At 45.2% G+C, this 25,176-nt stretch overlaps 1 pseudogene; it reads right to left on the bottom strand.

Moving 5' to 3' along the window:
- Positions 1–11,438: 11,438 nt before the first annotated feature.
- The window catches only part of LOC132317444 (hydrocephalus-inducing protein homolog), a 29,322-nt pseudogene continuing 15,584 nt past the window's right edge, over positions 11,439–25,176 (bottom strand).

The raw sequence follows: 25,176 nt of genomic DNA, 5'->3' as shown, positions 1-25,176 counted from the left end.
CCCGCATGCGGGGGGAGGAATCTCTCTAGACTCCCAGGGCGGCCCCCAGGGTGGCCCCCAGGGCTTGCTTCTCCTCCTCTGTAGCATTGAGCACAGCCCCTTGGCAGAGCTCCTCCGGGCCCTTTCGCCTCGCTTCTTGCCTGCTGCTCTTGCACCTCCGAGGCGCCACTCGTGCCCTGGCTTGCTCGAGCGCTCTTGCCCAGTGCCACTTTGGAGCGGGAGCGAGCTCTGCTCTTCCCTCGGCTCCATTTCCCCAGGGGCTCTTGCCTGCGCTTGGAAGGGCTCCAGGCTCGCTGCACCATCTGGAGCTGCCACTTTTCAGCTGTCCCGGCGTGCAGGACAAGCGGGCCCGAGAGCGCTTTTCATGCGTCACTGGCCAAGAAGCGCAGCGGAGCAGGTTTGGGAAGGCAGAAAGTGTGCTTGTCATCGATACGTGTCATACTTTGGAAAATACCCCACGGTACCACACACCTCTTCTTCTTCTTGTCCTTTTGTGTGTGGTCGGGACCGATGCTCATAGTTCAAGTTGTCGCTCTTCAGGAACCAGGGACTGCTTGGCCTGTATTCCTGCTGTGACTTTCCGTGGCTCTGTGGCATTCCTTTGCCAGACAGCAAGGGCTGGTTTTTTCAAGCTACACTGAAGAATGCATCCGCCTGCTCCTGGCTACACACGCGCACTGTGTTAGCGCTAGTGAGCATTGGCTCTGCAAGGGATTCAGAAAAACAACATAAAATCACATAAAACCACATAATAAGCCTTAAAATAACAAACCATAACATAACATGCCATAAAATAAAACAAAGCAAAGTAAACCCAAACAAAGTAAAGGAAAAAAAACCTAAACTAAACTAAACTGAAATAAGAGAAAAATAATGAATATAAAATACGTACAGTAAAATAAAAAATTATAATAAAACGACATAGTAAAATATAATAAAATATCATAAAATAAGAGGGAAAAATGTGAAGAAAAAGAAAAGAAGAGAAAAGAAGAGAAAAGAAGATGAAATGAGTAAATGAAATTAAATGAGATTAAATTAAATGAAATAATGAAATGAAATTAAATGAAATGAAATTAAATGGACAAGGAAATGATAGAATGAAATGAAATGAAATGAAATGAAATGAAATGAAAGAATAAATTGGAATAATGAAATGAGAAAATGAAAAATAAGGTGAAAGAATGAATCAAATGAATAAATTAAATGAAAGAATGACAAATTTAAATTAAAGAGAGAAATGAAATTTAAGAATGAAATGAAATGAAAAAAAGTGAACTCATTAAATGAAGGAATGAAAGGAAATATAATAGTGAAATAATGAAAAAAGGAAATGACTAAAAAAATTAAATGAAAGAATGAAAATAAATGAAAGACAGAAAATATATGTAAAATTGTAAAATGAAATGAAGAAATATAATTAAATGTAAGAAAATTTCATTTCATTTTGCCATTTCATTTCTTTTCATATTTTCATTTCATGATTTCGTGTCATGATTTCATTTAATTTCATAATTTTATGTCATTTTATTTCATTTCATTTCATTTCATTTAATTCTTTTATTTGATTTTTTGTTAGTTTTGTTTCATCCTTAAATGCAATGTTTTTCTTTTCATTCTTTCATTGTTTCATTTTGTCATTTCATTTCATTCTTCCATTCATACTTTTGTTTCATTTTTGCATTATTTCATTCTTTCATTCTGTCAATATTTCATATCATTACTCCTTTTCACTCTTTAATCTGTTCATATCATTTTTTCTTTTCATTTCTTCATTCTTTCTTTCATTTTTTTATGTCTTCATTTCATCATTTCATGAAATGAATCAAAAACACATGAAATGAAGCAACAAAATCAAATGAAAGAATGAAATGAAAAATAACATAAAAAAGGAAATAAAATAAATTTAAATGGAATTAAATTAAAGAAGGAAATAAAAGAATGGACTGAGATGAAAGGAGGAGTTGGAAAATGAAAGGAAGGAAATTAAAAACAACATGAAAGAATGAAACAAAAGAACGAAATGGAAGAAAATAAATGAAAGAATGAAATTACATGGAAGAATGAAATTAAAAATGGATTAAATGAAATGAAATGAAATGAGATGAAATTCAGTTAAATGAAACAAAATGAAAGAACAAAATAGTGACACACAAAAATGCACTAATGACAAAACGAAAGAATGAATGACTGACAAAACCAAATGGTGAAATAGAATAATAAAATAATGAAACAATGGAATAATGACATAATGTAACGCTGTAACGCTATAATGAAATAATGAAATGAAATCATGATAGAATGAAATACAATACTTTAATTTCATTATAATGAATTCTTTCTTTTAATTTAATTTAATTCAATTAACTTCATTCCATTCCATTCCATTCTGCCATTTCAGGATTTCACGTAATGTTTTCACTTCATTATTTCAGCTCATTTCATAATTTCATTTCATTTCATGTCATTTCATTTCATTTTTTCATTTCATGTGATTTCATGTCATTTCTTTTCATTCTTTCATTTCATTTCATTCTTTAATTTAATGTTTAATTTAATTCGTTCCTTTCATTGCATTTTTCCGTTTAAATTCTTGTAATTCTTTGATATTGTTTTATGTCACTTCATTTCATTCTTTCATTTAATTTCATTTTACATTTCAATCTTTCATCTCATTTAATTGTTTCATTTTTCATGTCTCCATTTCATTGCATTATCTCATTTTAAATTTCATTTTATTATTTCATTTTTTCATTTCATTCTTTCATTTCTTAAATTAATTTCATGTCATTTCATTTAAGAATTTCATTTAATTTCAATTAAATATATAATTTTGTTTAATTTAATGTTATTTCATTTCATTCTTTCATTTTGCTTTGTCTAATTTCTTTTGATTTCACTTAATTTCATTTCTTTTCATTTCATATTTTAATTTCATGATTTAATTTCATATTTTCATTTCATGTCTTAATTTCATTATTTCATGTTATTGTTTAATTTCTTTTCACTCATTCATTTTATCCTTTAATTTAATTTCGTTTCATGTTGTGATTTCATTTCATTCTTCAATTCACACTTTCATTTCATTTTTTCATTGGTTCATTGTTTCATTTTTTCATTGTTTCATGTCAGTATTTTTTTTATTTTCATTTTTTCATGGCATTATTTCTTTTCATTCTTTCATTCCTTCATTATTTTTTTTTTACTTTATCACTTCAGTATTACCAATGAAATAAAATAAAAAGACATTAAATGAAATGAAAGAATGAAATTAAGAGAATGAAATAAAAAATTACATGAAAGAGTGACATAAAATGAAATGAAATAAAATTAAATGAAAGACAGACATAAAGTGAAATAATGTAATGAAATGAAATGAAATGGAACCTAAGAATGTATTAGTGACATGAAAAAATGAACTACTGGCAAAACGAAAGAATGAACGACTGACAAAACAAAATAATTAAATAGAATAATACAATAATGAAACCATGAAATAATGACATCATATAATGATATAATGAAATAATGAAATAATTAAATGAAATAATGATACAACGAAAGGAAATAATTTTTTTCAATTCATTCTTTCATTTCGTTTCGTTTTGCCTTATTTAATTTCATTTCATATTGTCATTTCATGATTTCACTTCATGATTTCATCTCATTGCATTAAATGCACTGAATGAAATGAAATGAAATGAAAAGGCGAATGGAAATGAAATTGAATGGAAAAAATAAACTAAATGATATTACATTAAATGAAGGGTGAAATTAAATTAAATTAAATTAAATTAAATTAAATTAAATTAAAGGAGGAAATGAAAACTCAAATGAAAGAATGAAATGAAATTACATGACATGAAATTAAATTATTTTTTAAAATGAAAGGCAATGAATAAAAGGAAAATCTGAAAGGAAAGTGATAAGTATATTAAGTGGAAGGCTAAAAGGAAAGAATGTAATGAAAGAATGAAATTAAATGAAATCATGACATGAAATGTAAGAATTAAAGTATGAAATCAAATGAAATAAAATGAAACAAAATTAAATGAAATGAAAAATGAAGTTATTAAATAATGAAAAGAAATCGAATGAAATAATGAAAAGAAGTGAAAGGATGAAATGGAATGAACTGAACTGAACTGAAATTAAAGGAAATTAAAGGAAATAATGCAATGAAATTCAATGAAACAATGAGATGAAATGGTGAAATGAAATGAAATAATGAACTGAAAGGAAATAATGCAGTAAGATGAAGTGAACTAAAATGAAATGAAAGAACGAACAGAAATGAAAGAAATTTAAATGACAGAATAAATAACATTAATAAGATTTAAAAAGAAATTGAAATTAAAGAATTAAATAAAATAATGAACTATCATGCAGTAAACGAATCAAGGGAAATAAAAAATGAAATGAAATGAAATGAAAGAATGAAAAGTAAGAATGAAATAATTAAGTCCAATAATAAATGAAGGAATGAAATGCAATGCAATTAAATGATATGAAATAATGAAAAAAAAAACCAAAAAAATTAATTGAAAGAATGAAAAGAAATTAAATAAAATCATCAAACGAAACTAAATGAAATAATGAATTCATTAAAAAAAGGAAATCATGAACTGAAATGAAAAAATGAGTTAATGAAATAAAATGAAATGAAAGAATAAAATAAAAAATAAAATATAAAATAAAATAAAAAAATAAAATAAAATTACATGGAATGAAATGAAATGAGAAAAAAGAATGAAATCAGATGAAGAAATGAAGGAATTTTTTAAAAATATTGACATTAAACAGAAGACTAAACAAATCAAAGATTGAAATTAAATGGAAGAATAAAAACAATTGAAAGAATGAAACTAAAAAAAGCAATGAAATTAAATGATGAAATGAAATGTAAGAATGAAATGAAATGAAGCAATTAATGGAAATCAAACAAAAGAGTGAAATGCAATAAAATAATGAAATGAAATGAAAGAAAATTAAATGAAATGAAAGAAAATTAAATGAAATTAATGATAATGAAATGTAAGAATGACATGAAATTGAAAGACTGACATGAAATGAAGGCATGAAATGAAATAAAATAAAATTAAATGAAATGAGAGAATCTATTTAAAGATTGAAATAATTAAATGGCATGAGAGAATGGAAGAAAATTATAAAATGAATTTAAATGACTATCATGAAATGAGCAAGTGAAATGAAAGGAAATGAAATGAAAAAATGAAATGTAAGAAAAATTAAATGAAGGAATTGAAATGAAAGAATGAGATGTAAAAATGAAATGAAATAATGAAACAATAAAGGAATAAGAGAATGAAATGAAAAATTACATGCAAAGAAAGAATGAAAAGACTGTATTATATGAAATGAAACGAAACGAAACGAAACGAAATGAAATGAAATGAAATGAAATGAAATAATGAAATAACCGAAGAATGGGTTGAAAGAATGAAATACAATGCAATGCAATGCAATGGAAAAATTATAGGAAATTAATTGAAAAATAAAAAATGAAAAGAAAGAAAGTAATGACAGGATTAAACTGAAGAATAATATGAATGAAATTAAAAGAATGAAGTGAAAGTATGAAATAATGAAATTAAATGAAATAATGAACTTGAAAGAAAAAAGAAATTAAATTAAATTAAACTAAATCATATTAAGTGAAACAAAACTAAATGAAATTAAGTTAAAGAATGATATCAAAGAATGAAGTGAAAAATGAAGGAATTAGTTTAAATGTAATGAAATGTAATGTAATGTAACCGAATTTAATGAAATGAAATGAAATGAAATGAAATGATTAAAAAAGGAAATGAAATGAAAGAGGGAAATTAAAGGAAAGAATGAATTTAAATAAAAGGCATGAAAATAAATGAAAGAATGAAAGAGAATAAAATGAAAGAATGACTTGAAAAATGACATGAGAGAACAAAATGAAATTAAATGAAAAATGAAAAATTAAATGAAAAATGAAATTAAAGAATGCAATGAAATAAAATGACATTCAATGAAATAAAATTAAATTTTAAATGAAATTGAATGGAAGAATGAAATGAAATCAAATGCAATGAAATTAAATTAAATTAAGGAATGAAAGGCAATGAAATAAAATTAAAAATCAAAAGAAAGTAATAAGTGTAGTAAATGAAAAACAAAAATGAAAGAATGATAGAATGAAATGAAAGAATGAATTCATGAAATGAAATCATGCACTGAAATGAAATCATGCACTGAAATGAAATGCAAATATGCACTGAAAGGAAATAATGAAATAATGCACTGAACTGAACTGAAATTAAACTAAATTAAATTAAAACAAAACAAAATGAAATCAAATGAAAGAATGATATTGAAGAATGAAGTGAAAGAATGTAGGAATGAAATTGAATAAAATTAAATGTAATTAAATGTATTGTAATGTAATGAAATGAAATACTGAAATGAAATAATTAAAAACTTGAAATGAAGGAATGAAATTGAAAAATGAATAAAGATTACATGAAAAAATCAAATGAAATTGTATTAAATTAAATTAAGGATGAAATGAAATGACATGAAATGAAATGACATGAAATGACATGAAATGAAAGGAAAGAAGGTAATGAAAGAATGAAATTAAATAAAAAGACATTAAAATAAATGAAAGAATGAAAATGAAATGTGAAATTACTAGAAATTAAATGAATTTAAATGAAAAGTAATTAAATTAAGTTAAATTAAACATTGAAATTAAATGAAATGATATTATGAAATGAAATTATGAAATGAGATGAAATCATAAAGTGGAATCATGAAATGACAATATGAAATGAAATGAAATGAAATGAAGTGGAATTAAATGAAATGAAAGAATGAATTGAAATGAAAATATTTTATTTCTTTATAGCATTATTTAATTGAGTTATTTAATTATTTCATTATATCTTTACAGTATGTCTTTATTTCATTGTTTCCTTATTTTATTATTCTTTTCATTATTTCTTTTTGTTAGTAGTTCATTTTCTCATGTCACTATTTCATTCTTAAGTTTCATTTCATTTCATGCCATGTCATTTCATGTCATTCCTTCATTTAATTTTTCATTTCTTTCATTCATTTGGTTTCTTTCATTTTTTCTTTCACTCTCTCTTTTCATTTTCCATTTTCTTTCATTTTTCATCTCCTTCTTTCATTTCCTTTCTTTTCATTGAATTTCATTTTAATCTTTCATGTAATTTGTCGTTTCATTCTTTAACCAGGGGTTTTACAGCGTCATAGGGGAAGATAGGGAGTCGGACATACGCTACCCCTTCGGCGATTTAGACCGTGCAAGAGAAAAGCACCTTAGAGATGACCAGGAGGCGGCCCTGAGGCCCCTTATAAAGACAGAAATAACTGTCGGGGTGTGGAATTTGGATAATGAGGTGGGATTCCTGTGCTCAAAGAACCATTAAGACTGACCTTGGCATCTCTTGGCATCTCTTGTGCGACCCGGGGGAGTGGAGACTCGCCTGCAGATAAGGAGGGGGCCCCGTGGAGGCAGGACAGCTCTGCTTGTGGTCAGCAAAGACAGCGAGATAACAGAAGCCTGAATGGGTCTTTGTTTCTTCCAAAGGCTTCGTGTCCCATCACTGACCTTTGCCTCATTACCGGTGAAATGCATATTCCAACTCACACCCTGCATATGCTAATGAAGACTACAGAGATCGTGCTAAACATGTATGACTATAGCACTCGTCTCTCCACCCAAATCATGCTACATGTCACATATGGGGGGGACCTCGTAGTTTTTGGGGGATGAAAGACAGAGAAAATGATTGTTAAAGTGGGAGAGAAGAACCTGACACCTGACGGAGCAGTCGAGGGGCTGCGTTCTCTTCCCCCACCCCAGGCAGGGACGCCTCTCTGGGTACGCGCTGTGTCTCCCACCCTCCGGGTGACAGTTATCCCCGGGTTCGTGTATTACTGTCAAGTTTGCTAGCAAGATTAACCTTAATTAGTAGCACTATTGCAGTTAGTGAATTTATCAACAGCAATCTCGAATCTGGTTCTGTCGCTTTCAATAAAATAACTGATTTCGATTTTTGTGCACCTGCTCAGTGCAAGTCCTTTCTCTGGGGCTCTGATAAACGAATCAGTGAAAGTCCCGGGACTCTGACAGACAAATTTTGAAACCCCATTCCTTTTAACGCAACATGAGGCTGATGAGGAACCGGAAATAACGACCGACACCATTCCTTATTCCCCCACCGATATAGCAAAAATTCAGGAGAAATACTCAAGAGAATCAGGAGAAACAGAGACAGAATATGTGTGGAGAGTCTCGCTTACGGGTGGGGATACCATCATGTTGTCCGAGGAGGTGCCCAGGAGTCACTCAATTATGGACAGAGAATGGGGTTTATGAACACAGGAGGGACTAAGTCTCAGGGAAACCTCCGAAGGATAGCGGGACAAGGGGAACGGAAACAGCAGCATCCCACAGGCCCCTGTTCCCAAACCCATCAAAGAAGGATGCTGAACACTCGGGATCATAGGAGATACGCTCTGTGGGCCGAAGGCATTGCAAAAGGGATTCCAAGGGAGGTCATGGACAAATTGCCCACGCCTAACCTGGAGGCATTAATCAGGACATGGAAAGGACTCCAGGAAAGCCAATGGCTCCCTCCTATCCTGAGAAAGGCCGGAGCCAAACGCCCTCTCCAACCCACCGCATAGGGACTTGATTGATTTAAGGGGCCCTGGTTTGGGAAACTCCCCTTAACCTGTATGCCTGCACAGCCACCGATGCCCATAGAGGGGAGCATAAAATTGACACTCGGTGCATTATCCCTTCCTTTTAAAACCGGTCCTCGTTGGACTGGGGTTTCTGGGTTTTCTGTTCTCTTTTAGGAGGAAATATCACAGGTGGTTAGAGAAGACCTACAGTCAAGCCTATAATGAACAGTGATTGTGAGCATTTGCAGCCGGCGTAGATCGACAGGCTAGTAACTGCACAAACCATAGCTGCTGGCTCGCTGATCTTTGCGGAATGTGTCTATTGGCACCACAAACGTTGGTTTGGGGGATCCTTTTCCTCGCCCTTACTGCCACAAGCGGCTGGGGAGACGAGGCCCCAAACCTTGCCTGGGAAATGATAAAGGGCTTTATGAGAATATGGGGGCAACCGGATCAAGGAGGATATATTACTTTACCCCGAGCAGCTGAAGAGGGGCTGAGATTTTTCATGATGCCGGTGAATTTGAGGTTTATTTTGAACACGACTAATGCCACCTCTCTTACATTTTTGGCAAAGAAGTGGACGACTGTAAACCCTGATAGCCAGGTACGATGGAAGGGTAAGCCACTGATGGGAGGTGACATCTGTGAAACATGGAAGGAGCCTCCTAATTTGTCGAGGAATGCCACGTTAATGAATCTGCTCTGTAATGTTACCAGGCCTTTGTTTAATGTAACGGTCCTGGTTCCAATAGAAGGATCAAACCCTTTGTTACGATGTGGCAATTTGTCTAGCGGTAATATTAATTTTGAAAACAGTAATTGTCAGTATCCATGTAGACCTTATCCGTGGGATCCGATGCTCCATCCTCTCCGGAAGCCTGATGCCTTTGAAGCCAACTATACCACAAAGTGGGAACCAAGTTGGCGCATCCAACTCCCCAAGAGAACATAAAGGTCTCCAAAAGACGGAACTAATCTGATCTGGGCCTGCTCTGGATCTACCACAATGCAACCACCCCAAGACCCTCAATTCAAACCACCCATTAGGGGGGCACCCAGTCCTCTTTTTAACTGTACCAAGGTGATGACATGTGACACTGGACCTGGAGATCCTCCTGAAACATGGTTGATTAGTAGGCTCAGGACCCTGATCAGAGATACGTGCACCTGTTGGGGATATGCATCAAAAGGGTGGCAAAATCAAGATTCACCTTGTAACACCACCAATACCTCCTACATTCCCTCAGGCGGCATGCCACATACGCATTGTCCTATAAAGGGAACCCCCCCGAGACAGAGCCGCAAATAACTGTCGTAAGGTTTGCTGACCATTATAATTGCAAGGCAGCTGTATACACGGCTCCTCTGGAATTGGCTTGGGGATGTTCCGATGGAAAGTTTTATTCATATTTAACATTGGAACAACGTGCGGGATTGAAGTGTGGTGTTGGAATCCCCTCTTTGTGCCCCTCTAGAGTATTTAGTTTCACATCCCACCACCACAGAACACACACAGAACACAGTAATAACCCCACAGCACGGCCCGGGTGGGCGACACACAGAGTTGAGATACCTGACTGTTATACCCCAGGGATGGTAATTTCTTTAATGTTGGAAAACATGTTTATCCCGTATCACAGAATCACTAAGGTTGGAAAAGACCTGTAAGATCATCAAGTCCAACCATCAACTAACACCACCACCATTAAACCATGTCTCGCAGTGCCACGTCCACAAGTTCCTTGAACGCTTCCAGGGAGGGTGACTCCACCACCTCCCTGGGCAGCCTCTTCCAGTGTTTCACCACTCTCTCAGTAAAGTTTTTCCTAATATCCAGCCTAAACCTCCCCTGGCGCAACTTGAGGCCATTTCCTCTTGTCCTGTCACTTGTCACCTGGGACAAGAGACCAACACCCACCTCAGCACAACCCCCTTTCAGGTAGAGAGTGATGAGGTCTCCCCTCAGCCTCCTCTTCTCCAGACTGAACAACCCCAGTTCTCTCAGCCGCTCCTCACAAGACTTGTGCTCCAGAGCCCCCACCAGCTCCGTCGCCCTTCTCTGGACACGCTCCAGCACCTCAAGGTCCTTCTTGGAGTGAGGGGCCAAAAACTGAACACAGCATTCGAGGTGCGGCCTCACCAGCGCCAAGTACAGGGGCACAATCACCTCCCTGCTCCTGCTGGCCACACCATTTCTGACACAAGCCAGGATGCCTTCTTGGCCACCTGGGCACGCTGCCGGCTCACATTCAGCCGGCTGTCAATCAACACCCAGGGGTCCTCTTCTGCGGGGCAGCTTTCCAGCCACTCGTCCCCAAGCCTGTAGCATTGCGTGGGTTTGTTGTGACCCAAGTGCAGGACCCGGCACTTGGCCTTGTTGAACCTCATACAATTGGCCTGGGCCCATCGATCCAGCCTGTCCAGATCCCTCTGCAGAGCCTTCCGACCCTCCTGCCCAACTTGGTGTGGTGTGCAAACTTGCTGAGGGAGCACTCACCTTACTCTTCCTTCTTCACACTTACTCTTCCTTCTTTACGCTGACTCTTCCTTCTTTTTCCTTTTACCCCTTGTTTGAGAATTATATAACTATACAGGGAGTTAGGGATATTCTATCACTTTTGTCTGCAACTAATAAAGGATTTCTATTGACTCCCGGTCACTTGGTGTTAAGCTCGCCTTTATTTCTCTGCAGGGGATCACAAAACCAAAACAGAACTTGTCCTTTAACCCAGGGCTTTAGGACTCTGCTTGCCGTAGAAGGTGCAGGTTTTCCTCTTGCCGTTCATCGTGGCACTGAAGTTGATGAGCGAGGCAGGGTAAGTGCTGGACTTGCTGAACACAGCTTTCGCTGTCACCCTTACTGGGATGATGGCGATGGTCTCACCTCCTTCACAGATGCTGGGCTCAATCACCTGCAAACGGAGGAGGGGTTGGTAAATGCAGCAGAGGACAGCCTCTATCTCTGTCCCCTGATGCCACCCCATCTCTGTCCCCATCATCTCACCCTCCCTGCTTAAATGCCTCCTCCAGAGCCAGAGCTTCAGCTCTGCTTAGGAAGCATCACAAATGGTTTCTGAAAGACTTTATTGCATATGGATGAGAGAGGATTCCCCAACTAAAGCCTTCCTTCCCGAAGACACAGGTCCTGCTTACACTCCCAAGACATGGTGTGCTAACACCACCTGGCCCAGGCAGCTCACCTGGCACTGCAGGATGGGTTTGTCCTCAATGTTCATTTCCATCTTGGGGTGGAAGAGCAGCTGGACCTGCACGGGGTGCCCGGAGGCAGTCAGCATGCCCTTCTGCGGCTGGAGAGTGAAGTGGGATGCCAAGTCGCCTATGTCGGTATCCATGGTTTCCAGCTTGAAACTGGGGTGAAAGGGAAGGAACAGACCTCTGCAGTTAAAAGTACCGGTGCCACCAGCACAGCCGGGACTTTGCATAGGACCATAAAAAGTAATACAAGGTAAAGGGTACAGCTCTGCTCGGGGAATCCCAGATCTTGACACAGACAGCAGACAATCAGCACTGCTGTAAGCTGACATCAAAGTTCTTCATTCCCTCCTTTCAAGAGTCTCATAAAGAGAAATGAGCTGACCCTCAAAGGCGGCAATGAATCTCAGCAGTGAGGGGCTTACATTTCAGGGTCTCTCCTTCTGGTTCCTGCTGAGCTGTGAACAACTGCTGGTGCGTGGCTGGATGCTCTATTAAAGTATTTGAGATTAGAGAGCCCCGGTTTTGTATTTACTTGCACCATGAGGTAGCCAGCATGGGAACAGGTTCTAACCATGGACAGAAGGAGAATGCAGGCCTGGGCAGGTGGTGGCACCATGCACTCACGGACCAGGGAGCTGGACCCACCTGCACGCAATCTCGTACTTCCCTTGGTTCTTCAGAGTCAGCACTTGCTTTGCATCATCCAGGACCTTAAGCATCCCAAAATCCACGCTGCTGCCTGTACCTGCAGAAAACCTGCAGAGAGAGGTAAGAAATGGTGAGTATTTGTGAGCTGCTGCAGACTACAACAGGTGACAAGATACAGATTTGGAGTTCTCAGGTGGCACAAAACCCTTCTCGGCAAGTTTCCCTTCTGGGAAGTTTTCTCTAGCTACTTTGCTGCCCCTTCCCTTACTCAGAGAATATCTGTAGGGTTTAGCAGCTAAGGAGCTCGCTTTCCATCTCCTTGCTTCCAAGCACAGATCCAACCACTCTCTGTGCCATGCCGAGCCTTCGGAAGTTGCCAACTGCTTGTTCACATCACTGTTGTTTCAAAGCCCCCAAATCCATCTGCACATGAAGTTGCACACTTCAAAGCTTGGAGGTGGGAGACTCAAGGCTCTCTCTGTGCCCTGACAGTGCTTCACTCCACGCAGCTTGCAGGATACGTGCATTACGTATCCGTGCCACGATTGCATGGTACCCCATCCCGTCCCAAGTGCTTTGGTTGCCCACCTGCCAAGGCAATGCAATGCACCCGGACTACTTGGCTTCGGGGGCATCCACTCACCTTTAGACATGCTGATGCTCAGAGCAACATCATAGACCTCCGCAAGGATTTGGATATTTTCAATCTGAATGATCCCCAGCACGTTTTCTGCACCTGAAACCTGAGATGGCATGAAACAAACACTGCTTAGACCATTCTCCTCAATTCTTTTGTAGACAACATACGAAGAGGCCTTGCCTCTGCCGGCTGCTTCCACCCTGGCCTCCCCTGCTTGACAAGCATTTGTGCGACTCCCAAGCTTTCCTAACCTGTTCATCTCATGGGCTGACCCAGCGAGATTCTGACGCAGGAAGAAACCCTGTCAGCCCACCTCGGCACTCCTCTAGCAGCAGTGTTGCTGCTAAAGCACCCTGGGAAGCAAGGCGATGTTAGAGCAACCACAAGAAGTGTGAGGTGTCCCAGAGCATTGACGACCAACCCTCTCCTCTTCAACCACCCAGCACCCTCACTGAAACACAGCCCCTAAACCATGGGGAACAAAATCCCAGGCTGAGAGTTTGTTGCTCTATGTTAAGAGCCCCAGACAGACTCCAGGATGGCTGCAGGGAGCACACCCAAGTCTGGACAACCAAACGACAGCATTCAACCATGCACAGCAGCAAATTTATGCACGGGCTCAGGATGAAGCCTTGTAACCCAGATGTAAGCCACGCAGAGGCAGCACCTCTTCCTGAGGTGCTGTACAGCAGTACATCTCTTCCAGACTCCACAACGTATTTGCCCCGTGAAGTTCAGCTACAAGAGCACCCTAGTAGTCACCTAGTTTCCAAAATGTTGTCCTTCAGTGAGAGTCCCTTGCTGCTAAGGGCCTGGCCCCCGGCAATGCAGGTAGAAAGGAATCTCAGGAAGGCTCACCCTTTTGCCTTCTTGGCAGGGTACCCTTCAAGCACAGTCTCCATCCGTAAAAGCACAGCGATCACTCTGCCCTGCTCTGCCAGGGAGGGCACAGTCCCCCTCACCTCTAGTCGGATCATCTTCTTAATGCTTAGAGCCTTCGTGGCCTTGAAATAGAGATGCACACCAAATTCCGTGCGGGGAGCAACGATGCCCTCATCTTGTGACGCGGAGAATTCCTTGCCGAGGTTTTCCAGCCCACTGACCCGCCAGGCCACGGGCGGTGGGGTGCTGGTTCGCAGCACCAGGGTCTCGCTGTCCCTCCTGTAGAGACAAGACGACACTCAGCACCGGTTGCTCAACGGTCGTGCTAGCCTTGCAACTGAATGCAACTTGGAGTAGCCCTAGCCATGTGTATGAAACCATATTTTAATGGTTTCTCTATGTCACAAGTCTGAGAGGTGAGGTCCTTGGGGGGCAGCTTGGTGTTACAAGTGTATCCAACAAAAGGCAGATGAGGAACAACTGGACTGCTCTGCAACCAGCAGACAAGATACAAATGCATCGAGACGCCCATGGCACAGCATTGCTGCGGGGCTATGGAGCTCGTGGCTGTTATAGGATATCGAAGCCAGCAAGGAATGCTTGAGCAAGAGACTGGGAATTGCTGGGAGAAAAAGGGATGCTAGCCCAGCCAGCTGGGCAAAACCTCCCTGGCCTCTCCCTTGTCCCTGCCCCTCCCTTGTCCCTGCCCCAGACTCTTCTCAGGATCCTACAGACTTCATATGCAAGAGTGCATTCAGGGCCCACAGGAGCGAAGATGGCACCAGGCTGCAGTGAAGTGATGGAGATGACAATGAAGTCCTCCACTGAGGCCCTGCTGCCACAACAGACATAAAATAGGTGAAGGGCTTTGCGTTATTACCTGTCCCGCGTCTTTCTTCAGCGCCTTCCTCCTCCTCCTCCTCCTCTCCACATTCAACTTCAGAGTCCACCTTGCTGGACTGGCTTTCCTCAAAAATGGAGGAGAGAACAACTGAGTTATGGGATGAGATGGTGTGAACAATCCCAGCAGAGTGCTTTCCTCCTTGGTCTGACACAGACTGGACATCTTCAAAGTTTGCTGAGGAGGAAGGACATGGGGAGGGAAGAAGAGGGTGAACATGGCCAGGCAACCTGCTCTTTGCCATTCGCCACTTTGCATGGCCGCATGCAAAAGACAGAAAATTTTCCCAAGAAAGCAAACTCCCAAGGCAGTTTCCCTGCCCAGGGAAGCCTGCCCAGGCTGTCTCTGCCCTCAGGAGAATTTTGAGCTTGTGCTTTTGTTGCTGGGAAGGAGCAAACACAAAAGAGCTAGTGATATTAGACCTGGGTCTACCGGCTGAAGAACTCATCCAGTCCTACTCCTTGTGGATGAGGGACACAAGGGGATAACCTGATTATTTCCCCAGTCCATGCTAGGCAGATATGAGCTTGCTTAGACTGCACGCAGGGCTGGCAGAGGATGCGCATTCCAAACCACAGACTTTCACCCGGGAATTCCTCCACCAAGCTGGGGAACCGGTGGCTGCTAAAAGCATGGGCTTTCCATGGAGAATGAGGTCATGGAGAGCTCAGGGGAGGTGGGCTGGACTCCCTGCTGTGTCCACACTCAGGACAGCCAATGCCAAACCCTCACCGTTGTCCTGGCCTGCTGGTTCCCCAGTCTTGTGCTTTGCCTGCTCATCCTGCAGTCTTTTCTGGTCCTGATAGTACTCCAGCACCTCTGGGGGCAGCTTCTCACCCGGGGCATGCGGAGGCAGCAAGAAAGTGGTGTGGCAATTTTAGTCCTTGAGCATCCGCAGGATCTGTGTGCGTAGGGAAGAGAAACCATAGATGGGATGTGTTTCTTGACCTGCATCCCATGAACAGACTCCCCAGCCAACCTGTCTTCTCCCTCATTCCTTCCTCCCAACAACATGGACTATCCAAGCCCCTCCACAGCCTGCCAGCCGAGCTGGCTAACCCTGAAATGCCACCAGGCTTTGCCCTGGGGACTGCCTCCATCTCCCCGGCACAAGCCTGGGAACGCTGGAGCCCTGTGGAGCTATGGGAGCATGCACGTGCAGACCAGACCTTCCCTCTCACCTGCTCCTCAGCAAGGTACTGCTGGTCGAACTCCAGTGAGTAAAACTCGATGGGGAACTCGCATGGGTTCTTCACCACCACCGTCCCCCTCCGCCCCACGGCTGTACGGCAGCACCGCTCCCAGCTCGAGCACTGCGGTGCTCAACTCCAGCTGTGGCTCCAGCCCCTGCCCCGAGACCTGCAGCTGGAGGGGCTGGCTGCTCTAGCAAATGTTAACCTTCAGCTTGCTTCTGTAGGACTTCTGAAAAGAGAGAAGTGCAGAGAGCTCCTCCATGAAGTCCCAGGTGACAGGGCCTCAAAGTTAACCCTTGCCCCAAGGTCAGGGATGCTACCAGTACCTCTAAGGTGAATGGAAAACAGATAGTAACTTATAGCAGGGGCTATGGCACCTGCATGCTGGCTCTGAGTAATTGGGATGAATCCTGCTGTGAAGTGGAACTGCGTATTTGGGGATCAGATGGATCTAAAACAGACTACCACATGTTTCCACCTAGTCATGAGGGAGCACAATGCTCATAAGAAAGGTCCTCGTGGGTGGACTCAGCTCCCATAGCACTCAGGGGCTGCTTCACCTCCTTCTTCAGGGTTATGATGTTGCCCAGACACAGTCCTGGCTCTGCTGCATCAGGCAAACATCAGCTACATGAAGGAGGCAGATGAGCTCTCACTGGCTAGAGATAAGGGTCTTCCTCTCTGCTCAATGCTTGGCTCTGGTTAAAGCCAGAGACAAGATGGTTACAGCTCTACTAGCAATTCAAACATCCCTGGGACGCTTCCTAGGTGTGGAAGCACTCGTGTCCATACTGTTACACACTGCCAGTTTCGAAGTCATGGTGGCTACACACAGACTGCCTTTGGGAATGCTCCATCTTTTATGCTGACTCCCAAACTGCCTGGGAACGTGCAGGCAGGCTGGGCCAGAGCCACAGGGACTGCTGGCAGCATACCACTACAGGTGACCGTCCTGCCATGCCCAGGAAGGGGTCTGGTGGCTGTTTTGTCTGCTGGTACCAGCAGCAGGATTAGCCTAGATCGGCCCTTCCAGGGTTAGTTATCCCCTGCGAGCGTGCCAGCCGCTCTGCACCAGGGCGTTGCAGCCTGCAAACACGCCCATGCAAGGGGGAAAACGAGGGGAAACAGGCAGATTTCCCCCCATGCGCCGAGAGGGAGCCACACCGCAGTGCCCTGATGTTCTCTGTGCCAGCTCCCCATTGGCATTTCAAAGCCCCTCTCAGAAGAGTGCGCTGCAGGGGAAACTGAGGCACCGTGGGTACGGGGCTTGCAGAAAGCTCCATGTGCAGGCAGACCTCATCTCCTCCTCCCTGTGCTGGGCTCTTGTTACCACACTGCCCTGCCACACCTCCTGGGGGTGACACCGGCCGATCTCACCTCTTCTGGGGGGGAAAGCCTGACTCGAATGTTGCAGCGCTGTCCTGGGGCCAGGGCTCCAGCCGAGGGCAGCACCTTGAAAACACAGGGCTTGGCCTTCGACTCCTGCAGCAGCTTCTGATGCACCCTCGCTGGCAAACGTTTGTCCACCTGAGCACAAAAAACAATTGTGGGAGGTCTCCTTGGTCTGCGAGGACAGACCCTCAGGTCCTGCAGTGCTCTGAGATACTGTCACGGTGCTGAGAGCATCCACATTCAAACCAGCCGCGGCCACCACTGGTCTAGAACTGGAGGGAAGACACATAGGCAGGGCAGGCAGATGGGGAGGCACTGTCCTTGGAGGAGGAATGGGGGAAGACGGCAGAGAAGTGAAGCATCAGCTAGTGAACAGGTCCAGGCAAACCAGATTTGCTCGGTACTCTCTAAAGCTTCCTCAACGAGCTGTAGCCCAAGTGCTCAGGCAGCCACAGGGGCAGAAAAGGCAAGAGAGGCAAAGAAAACCCAACCAAGAAGTTAGGCGCTACACGTTGTCTGTGCTTTACCTTCTTAACAGGCTCATTCATGGTGATGAACCATTTACAGGGGACCTGGAGCTGATTGTGGAGCTGCATGGTTTCTTCCTGGCACTGCCCACACTGGACAGCGAACTCCGGTCTGTCCCTGGACAAGCAGAGGGATGGCACAGTCATGTTGGGACGGAGGTGGACGTGAAACGTGGGGCCTCTTGCTGCCTAGTGAAGGACAGAGCATCCAGCTAAGAGCCCAAGTGACATCTACTGCTGTCCCCAACCTGCTGCCTGCCCCAAAAGGTGGTGCGGGCACAGGGAGATGAGGGACCGTGAGGTACCTTGATGGGCAGGAGCACGTCCACCGCTCCCAGTGGCGGTTGGCACTTGGTGGGTCGAAGTGCGCTTCGAATGTCTTGGTCTTGCAGCAGGGCAGGTGCTTCACATGGTCCAGGTCCACGCTGAAACCTTGAACAGATGAAAATAAAGCAGCTGAGACGCTCAAGTGACAGGAAATGTGTCACAAGCACGTTAAGGCCATAGGGGTGTCCTGGCTGGCAGGTCTGTGAAGAAGAGGGCTCTTTGCCTCTCCAGAGAAGCCTGCCACTCTTTCTCCCATGTCACCGCTCCAGGAGAAAGGCTTTTCACAGCCAGAATCCAAGGTTTGCACAGTCAAAAGGAAACATACTAGCTGAGGAGCGCTGGTAATTCCTTTATCAGGCATCCCAGGGAAGGATGCGCAGACCTCTCCAAAGGAGAATTTCCAACTATGATTCCCCTGTGCTGTGGTGCTCCCTGGAAAACAACTTAGAGGAGACACCTGACCAGCCCTCAGACACAGCGAGTCACCATTTGATGGCACTGCAGCCTTACCTCAAGGCCTGTTTCGGAAGCCTATTTTGATACACCAGAGGACCTCACAGGCTGTTTTCTTAATAAAGGCTGAACAGAAGTGCTGTGACATTATGAACGCCAAACCAAAGCACTTCCAAACCACCAAGGGGCCATCTGTTTGCAACGCAAACCCACTGCGTGCACAAAAACTCAAGATGATGCTCACGGTAGCCAAGAGCAGAACATGCTGAGAGGTGACCACGGTGATCAGCACAGCTCACCCCTGCAATCACGTGTTAGGGCAGCCACAGGCAGGCCAGGTCTCTGGGCACTGCTGGCCAGGAGAACTCAGGCTCCGAGGCACCAAGCAGGGCGTACTAAGGAGGACAAAGCTGTACAAACAAGCACTCAGGAAAACTCCCCACGTCCAGTGGCTTAAGCTAATCTGTCAGAGACAGCTCCTTCAAGCCCACGTCAAGTCTCCCCAGCACTGGTTACCTGTGTCACACAGGACACGTCCGTCAGTGTGAAAGGACACAGGGAACTGCCCGGTGTTGGTGATCTTCATGATGTGTGTGTGGATGTTCCCGAGAATGACATAGCCAAAGTCCAGGACGTACTCGGGCAGCTCAGCTCTGAAAGGAGGAGTAAGGAGCGCCCTTAAACCACAGCCTGGCTATGTTTCCAAGTGGATGGAAGATGCCAATGAAATGGATATTTCTGTATTCACTGCTGTAAAAGCTCAACTCTAGCCAGTGAAACCCAAGCCTGACCACCTGGTAATAAGTCTCTGGTAAGTCACAGGGAGGGTAGGTCCTAGGTTTTATCAGCTACCAATGGGACCTTAACAAAAAATTCATTTGTACTGCTCTGCAACCAGATCTGTCCCCAGAGGAGCACCGGTAAACACAGTAACCAACACCTATAAGATTCATGGGAAGGTCCTTTGCCAGAGCAATCCCACTCAGGAAAACACCTAAACAATCTGTTTTGCAGAGCCTCTTCCTCCTGAACTGGAGCCTACGGTGCCCGTCCCTCCTCATGAAGGAGCAAAAGGAAGGACAAGTTACCTAGGCAAGCCCTGCAGTCCCACCAGCACCCAAGCCACCTCATGTAGGGCTTGTCAAGGCTTTGTCAACCTGTGCCGTTCCCGGCTCTTTTTGCTTAGTGGGATCTGTTAGTTGGAACAAAGATGCCAGCTTTGAGTTCCCTCTTTCAGAGCTGGTCAGCAGGGATGCTGTCTGTGCTGTTTGGATGGGCTTGACGGTCAGCACTGGACCCCTTCAGCTCTAAGAACAGAACCCATCATCGGTGGGGAGCTGAGTGCCCAGCTATTCCCAGCTCTGCAGGCACAAGGAGCTCTCAGGAGCAGGGGTGTGCCGCCGGGTGTTGCCCTCAGGGTGCCTGGAGATAGGGTACGGGAGTCCCCACTAACTTGAGAAGCCTCCGACGAGCACGCTGGTCAAAGACAGTCTCCTCAGAGGGACCGGAAGCGAGAGCTTTCTGCTGCTCCAGGGCGTGTTCCTCCATCAGCACCTGCTCCGTCTGCATCTGCAGCCGAGTGTCGAACTGAGGAAAGCAAAGACAGTGGCTGGTTAGCAAAGGCCCTTCCCAAGGGAGAGGCTTGTCTATGAAAGAGGATCCCACCCTGCTTTGTTGAGAGGGGCGATGGGGTCCTCCTGTCTCGCTGCTCAGTCTCTGTGACACCTCCTGCTCTCTTAGACAGGACCTGAACTGGGGGGAAATGAACTCCAGCATCTTTGCCTGTCCGGTCACTGTTATAAAAGCTGATCTGGCCAGACAAACAGACAGACAAGCCAGGAACCTTCCAGCGCTCCAAGTATTTGCCTGACCCCAGCCACTGCCAAAGCAGCTTGGACAAAAGCTCTCTCCAAAAAGGAACCACGACAAAGCTGGTGCCTCTTGGAGACAAACAGTGACAGCATGGTCCCAGAGTGCAGTCAGGCTGCTGCTATGAAGCTCTGTAAACTTGGCAGGGCTTGGCGTGTGAGTCACAAACACCCCAGCGATGACCTGCGCCGCCATTCACAAAGTACCATAAATTCAATCACATGAGCATAGTCTTCAGGATCTCTCCCTGGGGTAGTCAGGTAGCTGGTGCATCTACAGGAGGGACAACTACCAGAGGTGGGCAGCCCCCAGGGCAACGCTGAGCTGATGCGTGATCATGGCCAGATGCGGGCAGGGAGATCCCAAGTGCCAGCAGGGCCCCGGGAAGACTGCTGCAGGGTGCAAGGGGACCAAGTGACACGGCGGGAGGGTGGCACATGACAAACGGGGCAGCAGCCGTTCTCACCACGGTGCCCGAGTTGTCCGTGGGTGGCTCCACAGCCGCAGCCTCCCCCAGAACCACTGCTTCATCCCTCTGGCTGTCTTAGTCCATCTTTGCTCTTGCCTCTGAGGATCTTCTCATACTGTTTGGTTCCTGAAGGAAGAAAACATCCACAAATAGAAGTGTGGGCACTGCACCATGCCCATTTAAGCTGGGAAGTCCCACTCCCCGGATGCTGGCCTCTCCCAGAAACAAACTCCTCGAGCAATCTATGCTGCTACTCCTCTCTGAATCCTGATGTTCACTCCCACCCATCTTCCTCCCCACAGAGGAGCACCTCATCCCCTGCAATGCGATGCAAAGCCAACCCTGACAAAATCCCTGCCAGCCTGCATTACAGCTTTCCCAAGCTTTTCTGTCTAGGCATCATCTTTGCAGGCCACCAACAGATACGCTGGCAAGCTCTGCAGGATGGTTCCCGGGGCAAAGCCCACATGGGCTCGTCTGCTAGACACTCAGGAAGCAAGCAGAGGGTTGAGTGTTGGTCTGACAGCCCTGAAACCTCCAGGCCTGGTGGAGATGGGTGGGAGCTGCCCTATGGCCATATGATATGACATGGGGGAAAAAGCCAGGGACCTACCTGGGGAGCAGACAGGCAGTGCTCACCTTTGGTGTTCTTGGGCAGGTCCAAGTAGGTCCTGGGAAAGATCCCCTCTCCTTTGAGGGAGATCGCTTTCGGCTCCAGGTGACCCACTTGGACCTGGAAAGTCCTGCAAAAGACTCCCGGCACTCCTGGCAGGTAGGAGACTTTCAGCACTTGCTCCTTGCCTGGTCCAATGTAACCCTGCAGGGCATGAGAGAAGAGGGAGGGAATGCAAACCAAAGAGGGATTGGTGGAGGGATGGCTCAGACGATAGACACACTGAGAAGAGAAGGCAGGTTCTCAAAGATAAGAAAGCATCAGACAACATCGCCTTCTAGCTCTCTTCTACCCAAAAGCTCAAGTCTCCTACACCAGGATGCACCGTGTCCTTCAGAGGGCTCGTAGGGATGCATTCTCACAGCACAGACTACCCTTCGCTCAGCATGAGCACACCTCTGCTAGCAAGAGCCAGACCAAATAAATAAAAGCTCTTTTACCAGCTGCTGTGGAAGATGAGTGAACTGCCTGCACTCTCAGCAGACCCAGCAGCTCCTCTCACAGCATGTCAGTGGTTCCCAGGCTGCTGTCGAAGGGCCTCACCCCTTATTAACGACCCCAACCAAACATCTCCTGCCTGTGCAGTTACACCGAGGGTGCACGAGCCCATCTGGACTCACAATGACCTGCAAACATACATCTCTGGAAACGCAGGAGCAGAGACCAGGATGAGATCTCAGGAAGAAGGTGTTGCCAGGAAGGTCACCTCCTCTCCGGGCTTCCAGAAGGACTGTCCGATCCCCGGGCTGGGCTCACGCCAGCCAGGTCGAGAGCAAACTCAAGCAGACGGCAACACAGCTCGGGGTGACAGGACACAGCCGCAGCTTTCCTCGGCTCGCCCTCTGCACGCGGGGCTGGACCCTCAGCTCCCCGCTCCCCTCCACGCTGCAGGGACAAGCTACTGAGTGGGACGGATCCTGCCACTTGGTCCCCCGAGCCCTTACTCCAGCACACAACACAGCTCCAGCAAAAGTGAGCCCTGTCAAGCTGCCAGGGCTGACAATGCTGCTTACGGCAACAACTGCGCGGGTCTGAGCAGAGCTGTCTCTTCAGAAGCTTGCAGGAAGAGGGCATCAGCGTGTCATCCCTTGTAGGAGACAGGCATGGGGGAACGTGAAAGCCATTTGGCTTCCTCTTCCCATTGCAAAAAGTGTCCAAGATAGGAACACTGCTTCAGCTCAAAGACATCCATGCAGGACTGAGAAGCTGGGATGGTGGGACGCTGCAAACTCCTCTCCTTGCTATTCCAGCCCTGCTCCTCCCTGGCCCCCTCACTGCCCCACAAAGCTGCTGCAGAGCAGCAAAGCTGGAGGAGCGAGGGAGCGGTACAGGGGCTGTTACAATTTCTGGCCAAAGAGCGTCATGCCCAAGCCAGAGAGTATTGAAGTCTCACCTGGTCAGTGCTGGCAGGGGGCAGGCAGGGTTTGTTACAGGCAGGGATGAGGACTAAGTCCTCTCCGATCACACAACCTGGGTACGGTGACCCTCGGAAGAGCCTGCACCGGCCAGCGCCAGTGCCGGCACAACCAGAGAGCTCAGTAGCTGGGGTCCGGAGAGCTACCAAAGCACTCGTGCCTCCCGCCCGTGGCTGCTGAATGACAGCAGAGCCACCCGCCAGCAAAGGCCATTCAAGGCAGTCTATTAGGACCGCGCTTGCCTGACCTTCTCTGCCCCCCAGCAGCAATTGCTTACAGCCCTCTCTCTCCTGGCTGCTTTTGTGGGTTTTTTCATGGCTTTTTTCCCTTTTTAACCTACAACCCTCTCCTAGGCAGCCTGACAAAGGGCCAGGGTTAATCGCTTGTGCTACCTCCGTACTCACCGTGCTGGGCACGACCAGGGGCACGCCGGGCAGAGGGCTGTCGGCAGCGGCCGCGCTGGGGCTGAGCACCGCATAGGTGAATCCCACCTTGCCGCTGTTCTGCAGGGTGACCTCTGCTTTGGTGACTTTGTTAAACAGCTGAAGAGAGGACAGAGGAGCGGGAAGTTACAGACACAGGCCTGATGCTGGGAATCTCCTTCCTCTTTCATTGGCTTGAAAGGAAATGAACACAGCACAGCAGCAGGGACCGCAGAGGACATATGGGCACTTGACTCTCCCGGGTTAACCCGGGGAACCGACAGCCACTGGGTACCTCTTAGCCCGACACAGGAACAGATATTTACGGCAGCACGGAGGTGCAATAACAACCATGTAAAGACCAGTAACAAAGAAACCAGGGGATACAAGCCCTCTGCCCTTTAAGGTGTCATCCAACATCTAGCTGAAACAAAGAAGGAGGCATCGAGGCATTTCAGAGGAAAAGCCACCTGCATACAAGTACTTGCAAGCAAAACACCAGCAAAAAGGGAGACAAATGGTGCAACACATGCAAGACCAAGAGCTGGAAGTATCTGTGGGGTTTTTAACCCAAAAGAAGTAAAGTGGGGATTATTCTGGGACATTCTCTCCAGCTTCAGCGACAGGAAGTCCAAGTTAACTCCCTCCCTGGTTTATTTTGTTGATTAATCAAAAGCACTGAAAAAGAGCATCTCCTTGCACCTCAGGCTTTAGGAGCAGATCAGTGTGTGGATGTCTCGGGGCATGTCCCTCTCGAGATCACTGCTGGGATCCTGCCTGCCCCAGGAGGCAGCGTTAGTAACCTTGAAGAGGAGCAATTCCCAACTTTGGGGCGGATGGAGATGGCCATTAAAAACCACCTCGGATGCAGGACCTATCACTCAAAGGTTGTACAGCTGACAAAGTAGCTGGGAAGGGGAGAGACCCCTAGACCAAGGTCAGCAGCAACCCGCCGGTGATGGTTTTAAAGACCGCTGCCAAGAGAAGTGCGTGGTACCTTCAGCCCGCAGTCGATCTCCGTGGTGTCTAGGACGTAGTCAATGAGCGAAGCCTCCCCACTCAGCGCGATCTTGTAGGTCGGGCCTCCCTCCACCTTGCACAGCGCCGTGACGCTGGCAACGATGTTTGTGTGGCCAAAGAAGGTGAATGTGACCTGCTGGCTCTCGCCCGGCTGCAGCACACCATACAGCGGCAGGATGTCAAAAACCTGGAGGGAGGGGAGGAGAGATCAAGATGTCAAGCATCCAAATTGATGCAGAAGAAGAGCCATGGCTTGAAGCAAAGGACAGACATGACTGGAGGGGCCTGCTCCTCAAACACAGGCACAATCATCCTAATCTCATCCTGCATCCATTACACTTTCCAGTGGAGAAACCATGGGAAAAATCTCCCATACTCACCAATTAATACATTCATTAATACACTACATCAAAG

This window comes from Gavia stellata, chromosome 8, assembly GCF_030936135.1.
Source record: "Gavia stellata isolate bGavSte3 chromosome 8, bGavSte3.hap2, whole genome shotgun sequence".
Taxonomy (NCBI): Eukaryota; Metazoa; Chordata; class Aves; order Gaviiformes; family Gaviidae; genus Gavia; species Gavia stellata.
The sequence above is the reverse complement of the archived record's forward strand: the minus strand, read 5'-3'. Positions and strand labels throughout refer to the sequence as shown.